Source organism: Dendrobates tinctorius, unplaced genomic scaffold (genome assembly GCF_039654945.1).
Source record: "Dendrobates tinctorius isolate UK_male_01 unplaced genomic scaffold, ASM3965494v1 ptg000016l, whole genome shotgun sequence".
Taxonomy (NCBI): Eukaryota; Metazoa; Chordata; class Amphibia; order Anura; family Dendrobatidae; genus Dendrobates; species Dendrobates tinctorius.
The window spans coordinates 75,580,568-75,599,747 of NW_027361684.1; the positions used below are offsets into that span (position 1 = coordinate 75,580,568).

The window sequence follows — 19,180 nt, forward strand, 5'->3', positions numbered from 1 at the left end:
GTATTGGGAAACCTGTGTACCAGAGTTATATTACTCCACTTATTGGATTTATTTATTTGTTACTTGGATTTAATCTGCCCAGAGGAGATTAGCCTAACTGGTGGCATTTATTACATGCCCTACATGTTTTATTGTGGAAGCAGGGCACGCATGCTATGATCTAGAGTATTTGGGTAACTCTATGATGTTTACATATTTTCTGGTAATTGTCTCTGCTCACCCATATTCTTAATTAATGTCTTCTGCATATTTACATTTTCTATGTCATTTTATTATGATAAATAACATATAGAGTTAAGTGTGCTGTGCCTCAGTGGCATATGCAGACACAGTGTCCAAAAACAGCATGTCTATCCTCCTTGAGCTATTGCTGATTGAATAATACCTCCAGACTGGATAACTAATTTCAAGAAGCAGAAGAAGTGTCACGTGCACAAAAAGCATGTAAAAAATACGGCAAAATGTAATTTGAGTACCTGTTGATTCATGCTACCGAAAATGTTGGCAATGTAAAACACAGCCTGGCTGCACAATTGTAGGCAGGTATCTATAACATAATGCTGGTTGTGTCCTTCTATCCAAAGCTGGTATAAGCGGCACCTGCGCAGTATGCCCAAAGTTATTACACATCTAGCATTAAAACAGGTGAAAGAGAGAGAATTAAGATGGAGGAAGAGTGTGGCGCCAAAGATTGGGATATGCATAAGCACTGACAGCATACCACCATGTCTGGGCCTGTGCATAGTCATGATCTTAGGTGCCATTTTATTGAAGACAAATTCGCACATAGCATCAAAATGGCACCGGATAGCAAGGTATGCACATGCGCTGATTCTGATGCCATGTTTATTTAAATAATGTTTGGCGCCATGAGGACATACAATATTTAAAGGAGATGCAGGGGAGCGGGGGAAAGGTGAGTGGGAGTGTTTTTTTTTTTTTTGTATGTATGTATTGAACTGCAGAAGCTCAGACAGGATGGGGCAGCATGTAATAGGTTGGAGGACCAGGATGGGGGATCATATTGCAGGATGGGGGTGCATATACAGTAATAGGATGAGGAAGCATATAAAAGGATGAGGGACCAGGATGGGGGGTATATAATAGGATGGGAGACCAGCCTTGGGGAGCATATACCAGGCTGGTGTAGCATATACAATGCTGTGGGAGCATATACCAGGCTGGTGTAGCACTTGCAATGCTGTGGAAGCATCTACAAGGATGGCGGATATACAAGAATAGGGGACCATATACAAGGATGGGGACTATATACTAGGACTAGCATTCTACGCCCAGGTGATGAGCATTTTTATTAGTACATATCTGGAACCATTTTTTTTCATCAGAAATAACGGTATTAACCTGCAGATATATGGTTAATCTGCAGGTTAACAGCGCTAATATGCTGTCCGGCGTCTTCATGCAGCCGAATGCAGCGAGGAGAAAATGAACTTTATTATACCCGCCAGCATTCTGCTTTAGTCATGGGTCGAGAATGCCGCAAGTTCAGTCATAGCTCTGAGAATATAGAACCGCTGCTGCTACCGCACCCCCAGCCCTAACTGATAGCTGTAATGCCGCTCTGTTTCTACTCTGTTTTCCTGGCATTACTCTGCATATCTCTGCTTTAACCCTTTGCTCCTTTCCCTCTGATGAGCTAGAATGCTGTTGTCAGTTACCTGTGTGGATGCTGCTCTGTTCCCGGCTCCGCTGCGTAGCTGAACATGAACTGCATGACCTCCTGCTTGTGTGGTCCTTGGCTGCCGCTGTGGAAAGCTATCCGCGGGTTACAAGGTCCTCTGCAGTTGTGCATGACTTACCACGTTTGTTCAGGCTTGCAGCTGCTGCCAGGTGTCCTTTGGAGAATGATTTGGAGAAGCAAATGGTGCTTTCAGAGACTGCCACACAGTTTTTGCACAATCTAGTTCGATGTTGCACAGTCAATTTCACAAAGGACAGGATGCTTTTTAGTTAACTGACAAGTTCACTTTCAACAGCAACACTAGTGCTGGAGCGACAGCAAAACAAGATGTCAGCTTTTTATATGGCCACGTACATGTGACCTCAGCAGCCAATCACAGAAGACCTTGTGTGATGACGTTGTGGATGGTTTCTGCTCCCTGATTGGCTACCGATTCATCATACATAAAGTTAAGGGGAAAAAAAGAGCGCACCACTCCTCTAAACTCTCCACACACTCCTCTTACATCTCCACATCCCCTCCCTTCATCAAACACATTCTCTATTCCTCCCGCTAATCATACAGCACCACTATCCTAGCCATAGTAATAACAAAAGCATTAGTGGAAACGCATTAATTTACCGATAAGTGACCGAATTTGCAAAACTTGAGTAAAAATTCTTGTGAAAGCAAACACGAATCTGAATTTGCTACGATTGTGCCAATTTTGAGATTGACAAATTTTTTCCGAACACGTTTGCTCATTTCTAGTCTGCTCCTCTAAAGCATAGAGGGACAGTTTATGCCAAGTGTTCAGCTTGGTTACTCAACAGTTGTACGACACAGAGAAATCATGGAGGATGCTGGTATGGTTGGCTAGGTGCTCCTTCACCATCTTCAGAAACGTTTTCCTCGTCATAGGTGGCATGGATGCTGGGAGGGTCTAAAAAGACTGTCCTAGACCATCCATAGTGTTCCTTTGCCTCTGTGGGACCTAAGGTGTGCCTACCTCATCTCTCCTCCTTGGTTGCCCAACCATCTATGACATCTGCTACCAGCTTTGTTAGATGGGCATTTTTTTTATTAATTGTTCTACTAGATCCTTCTGGTATTGCACCATTTTACTTGCCTTCTCTGTTGCAGGAAGGAGAGTTTGAAAGTTCTCCTTGTAATGTGGGTCAAGAACAGTAGACAACCAGAAATCTGTGTTGCCCAAAATGCGTGTAATCAAAAGGTCACGGGAAAGGCAGTGGGACATAAAGTCAGCCATGTGGGCCAAACTCCAAACAGGCAAGACTTCCCTGTTTTTTTCGAACCTGAGAGAAAAACGCTATGGAGGCCCACTGACCTGGATAGGTGTAGGCCTAAATCAGCTATATCTATTGTTTCATGAAAGACATAAAAATTGACTTTGGAGATGATGTTGTTTCTTTGAGATTTATGGGTTACCTTTAATTTTTCCCTTAGTGTGAGATGCTTTTGTGTATAAATGGACCAATTGAGGATCCTATATATGAGTATGGGGATTAATTGAGAGGCTTATTCACTTCTAGATAAAATCGCTGACAAGGTATTCTCCCCAGAGGCTCAATAAATATAAAATGGTATGGAGCTAGGGAAAATAGCTACTGCATGATGCACCTCAATGTAATGGAGAGCGGGAAACTGTTATGTTGATAATGTCTGTAAAGTGCTGTGGAATTAATGACACTATATAAAAGAGTAAAATAAATAAATAAATATCGGTGCATGTGCAATTTCTGTATGTGCGAGATTAACTGAATTGGCGTTCCACACAGACAGGAAGTAGTTCCTGGGATCTCACGGAAGTACCTCTATAGATGCCTCAAGTGGTAGGGCGGTGGTGATGTGTGATCATGGCAAATACTGGCTCCTTGACTCGTACTGATGGGCATCATCCCAATGACCCCCCCTTTTTCCTTTGACACTATAAGATAAGTTCTTTTTTCATATGTACCTAACCAGTATGTTCTCCTGATGAAACGCATGATGGGAAAATGCATTCAGTACATGCATACTGGACTTATCATAAGGGTAGTAGCTGGGAAAAGTTGATATGCTATAATTACTTTCCTAAACTAAGGGATATGTGCAATAACAATGTGCTAGCCAACAATTAGTGCACATGTTTAACAAGTGTTTTTTTTTGTTTCTGAAGCTCTTTCCTAAGTCTGTATTGTGTTGGTGATTGTTGCAATATGATACATACCTATATGATCTCTTTCAACAGCAGAACACTAACTGTCTAATATGCATACCAGTGATACCACTTTTTTAATTTAATTATTTTGTCTGTTCCCTTATTGAAAGGGCCCCCGCAAATGTGCATGTGTCTGCACAAACAGTTAGAAACAGACTCCATGAGGATAGTTTGAGGGTCCGTCGTCCACAGATGGGGGTTGTGCTCACAACCCAACACCGTGCAGGATGCTTGGCATTTGCCACAGAACTCTAAGATTGGCAAATTCACCACTGGCACCCTGTGCTTTTCACAGATGAAAGCAGGTTCACACCGAGTACATGTGACAGATGTGAGTCTGGAGATGCTGTGGAGAGTGATCTGCCTGCAACATCCTTCAGCATGACCGGTTTGGCAGTGGGTCAGTAATGGTGTGGGGAGGCATTTTTGTGGAGGGCCGCACAGTGTTGGGCTGTGAGCACATCCTCCATCTGTGGATGTTGGGCCCTCAGGCTATCATCATGGAGTTGGTTTCTAACTGTTTGTGCAGACACATGCACATTTGTGGCCTGCTGGAGCTCATTTTGCAGGGCTCTGGCAGTGCTTCTCTTGTTCCTCCTTGCACAAAGGCTGAGGTAGCGGTCCTGCTGCTGGATTGTTGACCTCCTACGGCCCCCTCCACGTTTCCTGGTGTACTGGCCTGTCTCCTGGTAGTGCCTCCAGCCTCTGGACACTACTCTGACAGACACAGCAAACCTTTTGCCACAGCTTGCATTGATATGCCATCATGGATGAGCTGCACTACCTTAGCCACTTTTGTGGGTTGTAGAGTCCATCTCATGCTAACACGAGTGTGAAAGCACAACCAACATTCAAAAGTGACAAAAACATCAGCCAGAAAGCATTGGTACTGAGATGTGGTCTGTGGTCCCCACCTGCGTAACCACTCCTTTATTGAGGGTGTCTTGATAATTGCCAATAATTTCCATCTGTTATCTATTCCATTTGCACAACAGCATGTGAAATTGATTGTCAATCAGTGATGCTTCCTAAGTGGACAGTCTGATTTCACAGAAGTTTGATTGACTTGGAGTTATATTCTGTTGTTTAAGTGTTCCCTTTATTTTTTGAGCAGTGTATTAAAAGTTACGTTTTATATGAATTATTTGAAAAATTGGGTACATACTTCGGTAAACTGCTTAGTTCTGATGGTACCTTATTACCCTTTGTACGGTGATATTGCACCATTTTACTTGCCGTCTCCATCGCAGGAAGAGTTGGAAAGTTCTCCTTGTAACATGGATGAAGAAAGGTAGACAACCAGTAATCTGTGTTGCCCAAAATGTGTGTAATGCAAAGGTCACGGGAAAAGTAGTGCGACATAAAGTCAGCCTTGTGTGCCCAACTCCAAACAGGCAAGACTTCCCTGTTACCACCAGTAGGATGATTTTGCTTCTCTTCTTCCCTTTCCTGTTCATCCTCCTCTTCAGGCCATTTATGCTGAACAGAAGGGATGAAACTGGTGTGGGTAGTACTCTCTGTAGTGCAGGCAACCATCTCAACCATCTCTTGTTCCTCCTCCTCCTCAGCCTGTAAAGATAAAATGAGGATGGGCAGGGTAGTATCAACCTTTGTACTTTCTTCCTCCATCTCCACTTGGTCCACATGCAAAGCTTCCTCTTTAATTGTGAGCAGCATGTGTTTGAGTAGATACTGAAGCAGGATGGTTTCGCTATATCACCGCTCATCATCTTGGTTGGTTCCTGAAAGTTTTGCAGAACCTCACATTCATTCCCACTCTTCATCTATTATGTGCAGAAGCTGACCAGAATACCAATGGGCATGTTGTAGCTGATAACTACTTCCCTCTGCTGCTCACAAAGCTTACTTGCGGAAATGGGCAGCACACGGCGTACCTTCACAAATAGCTCAGGAAAGGTTTTCAGAAACTGCTGAACCACTAAATTGAGCACGTAGGCGAGGCATTGTATGTGTGCAAGCTTGCCAAGCTTCATGTCACCACCAGGTTATAGCCATTATCACATATGACTATGCCTGGTTGTAGATTCAGCGTAGAAAGCCACAGATCTGTCTGGCCTGTCTGTACCTTTCAATCACTCTGTGGTGATAGATCTTTGTCCCTTAAATTAGTTTCAGCAGAGCCTGTTGCCGATTAACAGAGGCAGTGCTGCAGTGCTTCCAGCTTGTGACTGATATGGATGACAATTCTGAGATAGAGGAGGAGGAGGGGGTGCAGAAACTGGTGTAGGAAGTGGAGAAAACCCTGACTTTACTAGGGCCAGCAATCCGCGGTGTCAGTAACACGTATGCAGTCTCAATGTCAGACTCGATCCAGGCTTGCGCTAGGTTCACCTAGTATGCCATGAGGGAAATGTAGTGTACTTATACACAAGCACTTGTCCATGTGTTGGTGATGTTATGTTACACATGCTGTTGTGAGGCGAGGATAACACAGTGGGAAAAATAGTGGTGGCTGGGGACCGAGTACTGATGGACAGCCGCCAACATGAGGTGTCCAAAAGTCTAAACGGCAACATTTCCAGGCCAAGCAGTCTGGAAATGTGGCAGTTTAGTGTTTAGGCCTGTGGGTAGATGGCCGGGTATTTATGTTTGTGTTCCAGGAATTGTAGGGACAGCTGAACGCTGCACTGAGAATTAGAATTGGACATGGTTGCTGATGGTGCTTGCAAATGTCCAACGACAGGTGCAGGGTAGGAAGCATCTGCGCCTGTGTCATGACAGGGAATGAGGCAGACACTGATTGTGGACCCACGCATTGGGCAGGTGGTCAGGCTGAAAGTGGTCAGGCCCATTCTCATTTTGGTATAGCACAGGTTGCAAATGACCATTCGTTTATTGTCTGCACTTTCTTTAAAAATGCAACAGACTGGGGAACATCTAACCCTTGGCCTGGGAAATTGATGCATGTGGGTTCTCTGGGGAAAAGTTGCCCACCTTCTCCCTCTGGCCACACCATTTCCTCTTCCTGCCTGATGCAGTCCTGTAGTTCCCTCTAGAGATGAGCAAATATGTTCTGAAAGTGATTGCCAAGCATAAATTTGGCAAGAATATGGCACATTCGGATTCGTGATTGGAAACACAAGCAAATTTTCATAAAATCGGTAAAAATCGGTAACATTCGCTAAAAGTGCATGAAAATAATTGCGTTGCCACTAAAGTATTTTAAAGTAGGTGATAGATAGATAGATAGATAAAAAGTCGGCAATTCAGCAGATGCGTACAGTAAAATCACAGCAGGACCCGGACAGGAAAGAATAGAATAGATATATGCACATAGAATAGATAGTATATGTGTATCAGTGACATATACAATTCATAGTGTATGTGCAGCATGCTGTACATGTATTTAATTATTAAAATATTTTCCTGAAATAAATGGTGTAGTCTTCCACATAATTTTTTTAACCAGCAGAGGGAAAACTGACAGCTGGAGGCAGATGTTTATAGCCTGGGAAGGGGGTAATAAACATGGAGCTTCCCAGGCTATTAATATCGACTCACAGCTGTATACTTAGCCTTAAATGGGTATAAAATAGGGGACCTCCCAAAAAATTACGTAGGGTACCCATAACCGGCAATGGCTCGGCACACAGCTGCCGGCTGATATTAATAGCCTAGGAAGGAGCCATGGATATTGATCCCCCAGGCTAAAAACATCAGTCCTCAGCTGCCATAGAAAAGGCACATCTATAAGATGCGCCAATTCTGGCACTTAGCCTTGCTTTTCCCACTTGTCCTGTAGCAGTGGCAAGTGGGGTAATAGTTGGGGGTTGATGTAATCTTTGTATTATAAGTAGAGTTGAGCGATACCGTCCGATACTTCAAAATATCGGATCGGAATGGATCGGCCGATCTTTAAAAAAAGTATCGGTATCGCCGATGCCGATACCGGAAGTCCCATTCAAGTCTATGAGACTTCCGGTATCGGAATTGGAAAAACCCTTTCCTGCCCTTGTACAGCCTCTCGGGGGTCTGTACGGGCCTTCCGGGGGTCTCTGCCGGCCTGCCGGGGGTCTGTGCCGGCCTGCCGGTGGGCTGTGCGGACTGCCCGGGGTCTGTGCACCCTGTGGGGGTCTGTACCGGCCTGCCGGGGGGCTGTGCTGATGTCCGGGGGTCTGTGCAGGCATCGTCCGATGGGACTACAAGTCCCATTGGGCGATGCCTGCTACCATGACAGTGATTGACACATTAGCCAATGATGGGACAGTAGTAGTCCCATCATCCGGCTAATGTGTTAAATGTAAAAAAAAAAAAATACTACATACATACATACTACATGCATGCTACATACATACTACATGCTACATACATAGTACATATATACTACATGCATGCTACATACATACTACATGCTACATACATACTACATGCATACTACATATATACTACATGCATGCTACATACATACTACATATATACTACATGCATGCTACATACATGCTACATACATACTACATACATACTACATACATACTACATATATACTACATGCATGCTACATACATACTACATGCTACATACATACTACATATATACTACATGCATGCTACATACATACTACATGCTACATACATACTACATACATACTACATGCATGCTACATACATACTACATATATACTACATGCTTGCTACATACATACTACATGCTACATACATACTACATACATACTACATACATACTACATGCATGCTACATACATACTACATGCTACATACATACCACATATATACTACATACATACTACATGCATGCTACATACTACATGCTACATACATACTACATGCATGCTACATACATACTACATGATACATACATACTACATATATACTACATGCATGCTACATGCTACATACATACCACATATATACTACATGCTACATACATACTACATACATACTACATGCATGCTACATACATGCTACATGCTACATACATACATACTACATACATACTACATGCATGCTACATATATGCTACATGCATGCTACATACATGCTACATGCTACATAAATACTACATACATACTACATGCATGCTACATACATACTACATGCTACATACATACCACATATATACTACATACATACTACATACATGCTACATACATACTACATGCATGCTACATACAATACATTCATACAATACATACATAGACATACAGTACATATAACATAGAGTAACATACTTACCAATACTTGTCACATTGTTCCCCGAAGCCATTGTCGTCTACGGAATAAATATTAACATAACAAACCACAAAAATACTCACCCATGATCCGAAGCAGTCCACGAGTGTGTCCCACGACGATCTTGGGTAGAGAACTGCAGCATCAGCTGATGCTGCCGCTCTCTACGGGCTGCAGGAATCCAATGACGGAAGGTAGGTATCCTTCCGCTCTGTATTCCTCCGCCACTTAAAAAAAAAAATACTACATACATACATACTACATGCATGCTACATACATACTACATGCTACATACATAGTACATATATACTACATGCATGCTACATACATACTACATGCTACATACATACTACATACATACTACATATATACTACATGCATGCTACATGCTACATAATTTCCCACACAGCTTTTACCATAAAGTGAGACTAGGGATTTTTTTTTTAAGTGGCGGAGAAATACATTGCGGAAGGATACCTACCTTCCGTCATTGGATTCCTGCAGCCCATAGAGAGGGGCAGCATCAGCTGATGCTGCAGTTCTCTACCCAAGATCGTCGTGGGACACACTCGTGGACTGCTTCGGATCATGGGTGAGTATTTTTGTGGTTTGTTATGTTAATATTTATTCCGTAGACGACAATGGCTTCGGGGAACAATGTGACAAGTATTGGTAAGTATGTTACTCTATGTTATATGTACTGTATGTCTATGTATGTATTGTATGAATGTATTGTATGTAGCATGCATGTAGTATGTATGTAGCATGTATGTAGTATTTATGTAGTATATATGTGGTATGTATGTAGCATGTAGTATGTATGTAGCATGCATGTAGTATGTATGTAGTATGTATGTAGCATGTATGTAGCATGCACGTAGTATATATGTGGTATGTATGTAGCATGTAGTATGCATGTAGCATGCATGTAGTATGTATGTAGTATGTATGTATGTAGCATGTATGTAGCATGCATGTAGTATGTATGTAGTATGTATGTAGCATGTAGTACTGTATATATGTGGTATGTATGTAGCATGTAGTATGTAGTATATATGTAGTATGTATGTAGCATGTAGCATGCATGTAGTATGTAGCATGCATGTAGTATGTATGTAGTATATATGTGGTATGTATATAGCATGCATGTAGTATGTATGTAATATGTATGTAGCATGTAGTATGTATGTAGCATGCATGTAGTATGTATGTATGTAGTATGTATGTAGCATGTAGAATGTATGTAGCATGCATGTAGTATATATGTAGTATGTATGTAGCATGCATGTAGTATGTATGTAGTATGTATGTAGCATGTAGTATGTATGTAGCATGCATGTAGTATATATGTAGTATGTATGTAGCATGTAGTATGTATGTAGCATGTATGTAGTATATATGTGGTATGTATGTAGCATGCATGTAGTATGTATGTAGTATTTATTTATTTTTTTTAAACATTTAACACATTAGCCGGATGATGGGACTACTACTGTCCCATCATTGGCTAATGTGTCAATCACTGTCATGGTAGCAGGCATCGCCAGATGGGACTTGTAGTCCCATCGGAAGATGCCTGCACAGACCCCCGGACATCAGCACAGCCCCCCGGCAGGCCGGTACAAACCCCCACAGGGTGCACAGACCACCGGCAGGCCGGCACAGCCCCCCGGCAGGCCGGTACAGACCCCGGGCAGTCCACACAGCCCCCCGGCAGGCCGGCACAGCCCCCCCGGCAGGCCGGCAGAGACCCCCGGAAGGCCCGAAATGACGGCGCATCATGATGCGCACACACCGCGCATCATGATGACTTCATTTCGGCTGTCAATCAACTTTGAACTTCCGATTCCGATGCCCGATATTGAAAAAATATCGGATGTCGGTATCGGAATTCCGATACAGCAAGTATCGGCCGATACCCGATACTTGCGGTATCGGAATGCTCAACACTAATTATAAGGTGACATCAAGTCAAGGTTAGTAATGGAGAGGCGTCTATAAGATGCTCCCATTACTATCCCATAGTCATGTTGTATAAAAACACGCACACCCAGAATAAAGTCCTTTAGTTGAAAGAATGACACAGACTCATTTAATAAATCTTAATTAAACCATACTTACTGCATCACCCATTCCAGTGATGCCATTGTCCCCTGCAAGAAAATTAAAATAACAAACAATATTTCTCACCTGTCCACTGAGAAGATGATAATCCATTTGTCCCACAACGGGTTTAGCTCTACTACATCTAGATGGCAGGCTGCATGATTACATGATGCGACCATACAGCCTGACATGCAGCAGAGTCTGCTACCGCTGCTCAGTGTCTTGTGGTGAACTCTTTTAAACTGTTTGATGTCACCAAGAGCATGAGAATGTTCTCACTTGCGGTGAGGTCAGAAAGGTCCTGGGAGTTCAGTCAATGAACTCACTTCACCTAACTGCCGTCAGCACCAGTGCCAATAGAAATTTTCAAAATGCACTTGCACTGACGTTAGACAGGTTATAGGAATGTCAGCCTACATCTGACAGCATTACCTTGCAGCGATCTGGCTGCAGTGACAAGCTATAGGTGATGACATTACCGCCGATCAGAACCGCCAGGCCAGTGTTTCCTAAGCTGTTGCACAGTGTGGGAAACACCAGCGTTTGGTTTGTGTATGCGTTTGCTTTGCCTCCCACTGACTCCAATGGCATTTAACTATAATCAGCTAATATTCGGCAATTAAAAATGATAATATTCAGTGATCGTGATCCAAACCGCTCATCGCTCATCGCTCATCTCTAGTTAGTGACTTCATTGTTTACCACCTCATCTTCCACTTCTGCTGTCTGGTCCTCCTTCTGACTTGTTGACTTAACAACATCACTTGTTTCCTACTGTGTCTCTTCACCTACCTTTTGAGACACTAATTGCTATTCCCCACTGTTGTATTCGTCTTTCCGTGACTATGCAAATATATAGGCATCTCTACACACAAGCTTCTCATGTCCCTCTTGAAATATGCAGAGCGAGAGGCCAAAATCAATAAATGGAAATATAAAGAGCTCCTTGGAGTATTATCTCCAGCAACTCACCATGGTGGAAGGAAGAAGGATCTGGGTGAGGATTATGGGCTCCAAAACTCTTGGCAAGTGAAACTGGACCATGTCGAAGACAGGGTGGTGTTGGCCAAAATACTGAAAGTATTATCTGCTATTCAACTGACCACCTGTATGCACTTTTCTGGCTGCAAGAGCCGTTCCTGCACTCCAGTGCAAAGTAGGTCTCGTGGTTTAGCATGTTTGTTGTGCTCCTACAGCAGGCACAGTGTTACCTGTCTCATGGCCTCAGCCTCTGGGTGCACCCTCAGAAGCATGTATACCTGCCTGTCCCTTACTGCACGTCTTACGCATTTTAAATTAGGTATATATCCCTGAAATCTTTCCAGTACTAATAGGGAAAAAAATATTTAGCTCTGACAAGGACTATTATTTTAGTGGTGTAGCAGCAGCAGCAGTGGTGGTATACAAGAACTGCAATTTAAATATTAAACCCTGCCTATATACCTCTAATAACTAAGATTTCCCTGATCAGAATGCAAGTAACATTGGTTTTATTACAAAAATGAAGATATTTAGCCCTGAAAAGGACTGTTGTTTTAATGCAGCATTAAACAAGTACTGTAATAGCAAGATTACTAAACCCTGACTATATCCCTGCTCTAAACTATCTCCCTCCTGCAAAAACTCTCCCTGAACTGTTCCTGAACACAATGTGCAGAGCATCCCATTGCTGGATCTTACATAAGACCCCATGACGTGATGTGGCCATCCAATCAGAGTAATGCCAATAGCCAACATTGCTACGGAATTACCGTGCATGGCAGAAGCTCCACATGTTCATTGGCTGTCTAATAGGCATCAAACATGCTGTGTGGGCATGAGCGAGCACCCACGATACTCAATTGAGTAACCAGCATGCCCAAGCACCGTATGCTCAATCAAGCAGTGGCAAGCACGCTCAATCACCCCTACCTAACATGTGACTAAACAGTACAGTAGTTTAGAGTAATTTACAATCACATGTTGGGTATCACCACGTTTGGGAGAAAATACTTTGTTTTGTGTCCATTTTCTCCTACGGTATTACCCCTTGTGAATCTGAAAATTTTGCAACTAATATAATATTTCAGTTGTAAAAATGTTTTTTTTTCCACAAACCATTTTACCACTAAAATGTTATATTAGATGCAATTTTTCCACTTTTACAAGGAAAAATAGGAGAAAATGGACAACATTATTTGTTAGGCAATTTCTTCCATATGTGTGATACCTTAAATGTCAGTAAAAACTGCTGGTAGATTTCAGCAGGACCCAGAAGAAAGAAGAGTTATCTCACTTTTGGAACCCAGATTTTATCAAGAGTTTGCAGATCCTCTAACATGCTAGATCAGAAATAAAAAACCTCAACTACCCACTTTTTGAATATATATCCCTCTATAAATTAATCTATGAGAGCATTGCCTATTTTGGCCCCACTGTTGTTTTAAAGAATAAATAATGCAGTGAATGTTTCAGAGTGAATTTGAAAATATGCCCACTTGTCCCAGTAATGTCCTCAGAATGGGGACCAAAATTACACTATATGGTCAGGACTGGGGAAATTATTACAGGACTGGAGATTTATTACAGGATAGGAGCCAGGATGGAGTACATTATTACAGGGGCTCATAGATTTGACCAAAATGCTAGTAGAGGCCGCAGCCAAAATTTTGCACCTGGACCCATAGGACTCTAGTCGTGCCATTGGCCATAACTTTTTTTATTTTTTTTGCCTACAGAGCTATATGTGGCCTTTTTTCATAGGATACCTTTATTATCATTATTATTATAATTCACTTTGACACCACTATTGATTCCATGGTGCTCTAGATGAGTATGATGGAAAAGTTACATTTTTGACATGTTTTTATGTTTATTTTATCTTTGTGATGTTCACCATGTGTGACAAATGTGACAGTTTTATTGTTTGCGATGATACCAATTACAGTGTGTGTACCTTTTTTGTTTAAATTTGTTTTTACACAAAAGCTGCATTTTGAGTGGAAATATATTTTTTGTAATTGTGTTATGATTAGTTGTGTTTTTTTTTATTCTTTCTGCTAGGTGATTTGAGCAGTTTTCACTTGAAATATGCTGACCTCACTCATTGAAATACTCTGTACTGCAGAGCATGAGACACATCAGTTTCAAATTAACACAGCCTGTTAGGCCCTGTTAATGACCTAACAGTCCACCATACCCCAAAGTCATTTTTTGGATTAAGGATGCCATGGCAACTATTGAGTCCCATGATTGCAATCACGAGGTCATGATAGGATTAAATATGCATCCCTTTTCCCTTAGTTAACTATCTATATTCTGATGTCGCAATTGACAGCAACAGCTACAGGGTAAAATGGCAGAGATCAGTGTTAAAACTATGGTGGATGCAGCAGATTGTCTGGTGCTTTTTTACATGTTAGGGGATGCTATTCAATTACTTCTCTGAGCCATAAAAAACAGCAGCAAGGATTTAAGAGGTTGTTCACTACTTTAACATTTTTGGACTCATCAATGTCTGATCGGTTATAGTGCAACACTCTACAGCCCCGTTGTTATTGGTGTCAGTGGCAACTGGATCTGACCAGTTATGGCGCTGCACAGCACAATTCTGTCTACTGTACAGCGATCAAAGTCGGATGTCACCTTCACCGATCAGACATTGGTAACCAATCCCATGTATAGGCCATCAATTTTAAAGCAGTGAACAAAATCTTTAACCATTTCAGGAGTAATATATTTAACTTTTTTTTTCATTTTTGTTTCTTCCTCCCCATATTTGAAAGAGCCATAAGTTTTTTCATTTTTATGTCGATACTAGCTGAAGAGCCCGGCGCTGCCTGGGCATAGTTACTAACTATGGATAGTTATAACAAATTATAATAATAATAATCTTTATTTTTATATAGCACTAACATATTCCGCAGCGCTTTACAGTTTGCACACATTATCATCACTGTCCCCGATGGGGCTCACAATATAATGATTATATCTATATATAAAGCTGAGTGTAGAGCCCCGCCCACTCCGCATAGGCACCTTCATTATAATATCCCACATCACCCCGTCCGCCAGAGCTACCGGATTACTACCCCTAATATCCCACATCATCCCATCAGCCAGAGCCACCGGACAACTACAACTAATATCCCACATCATCCCGTCACAGCTGCCGGACTACTACCCCTAATATCCCACATCAACCCGTCAGCCAGAGCCACCGGACAACTACCCCTAATATCCCACATCGTCCCGTCACCCAGAGCCAGAACTACTACCCCTAATATCCCACATCATCCTGTCAAAGCCACCTGACTACTACCCCTAATATCCCACATCATCCCATCAGTCAGAGCCACCAGACAACTACCACTAATATCCCACATCATCCAGTCACAGCCGCTGGACTACTACCCCTAATATCCCACATCATCCTGTCAGCCAGAGCCAACGGACAACTACCACTAATATGCCACATCATCCCGTCACAGCTGCCGGACTACTACCCCTAATATCCCACATCATCCCATCAGAGCCACCAGACTACTACTCCTAATATCCCACATCATCCCATCAGCCAGAGCCACTGGACTACTACCCCTAATATCCCGCATCATCCCGTCAGCCAGAGCCACCGGACTACTCCCCCTAATATCCCACATCATCCCATCAGCCAGAGCCACCGGACTACTACCCCTAATATCCCACATCATCCCATCAGCCTGGGGTCAGAACCAGAGTGCTGAGTGGAACGGTCCTAACTTCCATACCAGGGATTCTTTAAGAGAGGCCTGGCGTCAGAACCAGAGTGCTTAGTGGATTTGCCCTGACTTCCATACCATTGATCCCTTTTATAGAAGCCTGGGGTGAGAATCAGAGCACTGAGGGATTTACCCTAACTTCCATACCAGAGATCCCTTTAAGAAAGCCTGGGATCAGAACCAGAGCACTAAGTGGATTTGCCCTGAATTGCATACCAATGATTCCTTTAATAGAACCCTGGGGTCAGAATCAGAGTGCTGAGGGATTTGCCCTAACTTCCGTACAGGAGATCCCTTTAAGAGAGCCTGGGATCAGTACCAGAGCATTTGAAGGTAATTGCCCTGACTTCCATACCGGGGATCCCTTTAAGAGAGGCAAGGGGTCAGTACCAAAGTGCAGAGTGGATTTGCCCTCACTTCCATACCAGGGATCCCTTTAAGAGGGACCTTGGGTAAGAACCAGAGTGCTGAGTGGAGTTGCCCTAACTTCCATACCGGGAATCCCTTTAATAAAGCCTGAGATCAGAACTAGAGTGCTGGATGGATTTGCCCTGACTTGCATACCAATGATCCTTTTAATAGAACCCTGGGGTCAGAATCAGAGCGCTGAGGGATTTGCCCTAACTTCTGTACAAGAGATCCCTTTAAGAGAGCCTGTGAGTACCAGAGCATTTGAAGGCAATTGCCCTGACTTCCATACTGGGGATCCTTTTAAGACAGGCATGGGGTCAGAACGAAAGCACTGGATGGATTTGCCCTCCTTTCCATACCAGAGATGCCTTTAAGAAAGGCCTGGGGTCAGTACCAAAACGCTGAGTGGATTTGCCCTAACTTGTATACCAATGATCCCTTTAAGAGATCCTGGGGTCAGAACTACAGAGCTGAGTGGAACGATCCTAACTTCCATACCGGGGATCCCTCTAAGTGAGGCCTGGGGTCAAAACCAAAGCGCTGGATGGATTTGCCCTGACTTCCATACCTCGGAGATCCCTTTAAGAGGGAAGATGTGCCTATGGGATGGAGGATGTGTATATGGGAATGGGAGGAGGTGATTCATTTCTGTCATGTGCTCTGTGCTCCTGTCTGGGAGGCAGACAATGGCTGGGAGCTTATGTTCCCAGGGATGCTAGATTTCTCTCTATATGTCAGTGTCTGCTGAGGTGTTGTGGAGTGGGAAAACCTGCTCATAGCAACCAATCACAGCTCAGCTTCTTTTAACCAGCTCTGGTGAAATGAGAGATGCTTAGTGATTGGTTGCAAGGTAAACTGTTGCTCATAGCAACCAATCACAGCTCAGCTTCTTTTGAACAGCTCTGGTGAAATGAAAGATGCTTCATGATTGGTTGGTGATACACACACACACACACACACACACACACATTCAGTTTTGTACAGTATATAGAGATAGCCATGTGAGGGCTTGTTTTTTGTGGGATGAGTTTTACTTTTCAATGACACCATTCATTTTTTCATGTATACTGGAAAGTGGGAAAAAATTAAAAGTATGGAGAAAAAGCAAACAAAGTGCAAATCTGCAGTTGCTTTTTTTTTATTTACAGTGTTGATTTTATGGTAAAACTGACCTGGCAATATGATTCTCCAGGTCAATCTAAGTATGCAGATACCAAGCATGCATATTTTTTGTTTATATTTAAGTAGTGAAAAAAATTCAGAAATTTGGAAGAAATTTTTTTTTTAGCTTGTCTCGCCATTTTCTGAGAGCCATAACTTTTTCAATGTTTCGGATATGGGGCTGTGTGATGGCTTGTTTTTAGCACTTTGAGGTGACGTTTTAATTCATAGCATATTGGAGTATATACAATGTTTTGACTTCCTGTTATTACACCTTTTTCTGCTGTTGCAGCAGCTGTAAAACTGCAATTCTGGAGTTTTGATTTTTTTCCCTCATTATAACATTAATCAATCTGTCTGTTACAAACTCAGTGATGCCAAATATATATCTATATACAGTGTTTACTGTATATATTTGTAATTATTAATGTCTGGGGAAAAAGGAGGTAAAATGAACTTTAGTTTATTTTTTTCATATTTTTTTAAACTTTTTTTCACTTGTTACTGTATGTGTTAGTCTCCTTAGGGGACTTGAACCTTTAGCAATGCCACTGCATTGCTGTATATAGCAAAAAATCTCAGTCTCGTATAAATAGCAGCCACGGGCTGGTTTTCATAGGAGTACCGTGATGACAGACACAAGGGAGCACTCATCACATCATGGGAGTGCCGATGAGAGGATAAAATGATGCCCCCCACTACTGGCATGCAATTAATACTGCTGTCCCAGATTGACAGAAGCATTTATCAGATTAACAGCTGCGAGCAGAGCTTTGCTCCACCCTCGGCTGTTAAGGCCCCTTTACATTTAGCGAAGCACCAGCAATCCCGAGCACGATACAACCCGGTCAGGATCGCTGGTGCATCGCTAAATGGTCGCTAGTGAGCTGCCACACAGGCAGATCTCACCAGCGATGTACCAATGCTCGGCGGTCGTACTTACCTTTCAGACGAAGCGATGTCCGCCGTCTTCTGCCCGCATCCATAGCTTGCTCGTCGGCGCCTGCAGGAAGCCAACGACGAGAAATGGACATGGACGATCTCACGCGATCAGCGATAGCCAGCGGGGGAGCCGGTCGGAGGTGAGTATCACATGTAGCGATATCGCTAGCAATATCGCTGCTGCGTCACAAAATCGGTGACGCTTTAGCGATATCGCTATGTGTAAAGCCCCCTTTAAAGGCATATAATGGCTAAATACTTCAGCCATTATCTGCCAGGAAAAAAGCGGACTCGACGTGCAAACCTGGATAAAAGGCAGGGAGAGGACTTATGACAGTTTTAATACATCCTAAGTAAATAAGGGGAAAGACTCCTTAATAAATTTTCCATGTAGCCAAAAGCAATTTTTTTTTTTACAAGAGACATGTGTATATATATAAATATATATATGTGTCAAAAAAGTTGTCAGAAAGGTCCGCACCTAGGACCGAAACGTCGCCACATGGGCCAATAAAGAGCACCTTATTTTTGCATCATGGAGTGCTGCTTAAACTTTTTTTTTCATAAGGTTTGGTATGTGCTTATGAAACCACCCTATTTTTACTGTGCTGTGCTAAATTTATATATATATATATACATATATATATCTATATGTGTATTATTAAAGTAAAACTATTCTATGCATATAATAGCCTGAAAACAATAATAA

General features: G+C 42.5%; 1 protein-coding gene across 3 annotated transcripts in view; it reads left to right on the forward strand.

Annotated features, from left to right (window-relative positions):
- The window catches only part of STS (steroid sulfatase), a 345,407-nt gene that overhangs the window by 193,852 nt on the left and 132,375 nt on the right, over nucleotides 1–19,180 (forward strand). The window lies entirely within an intron of this gene.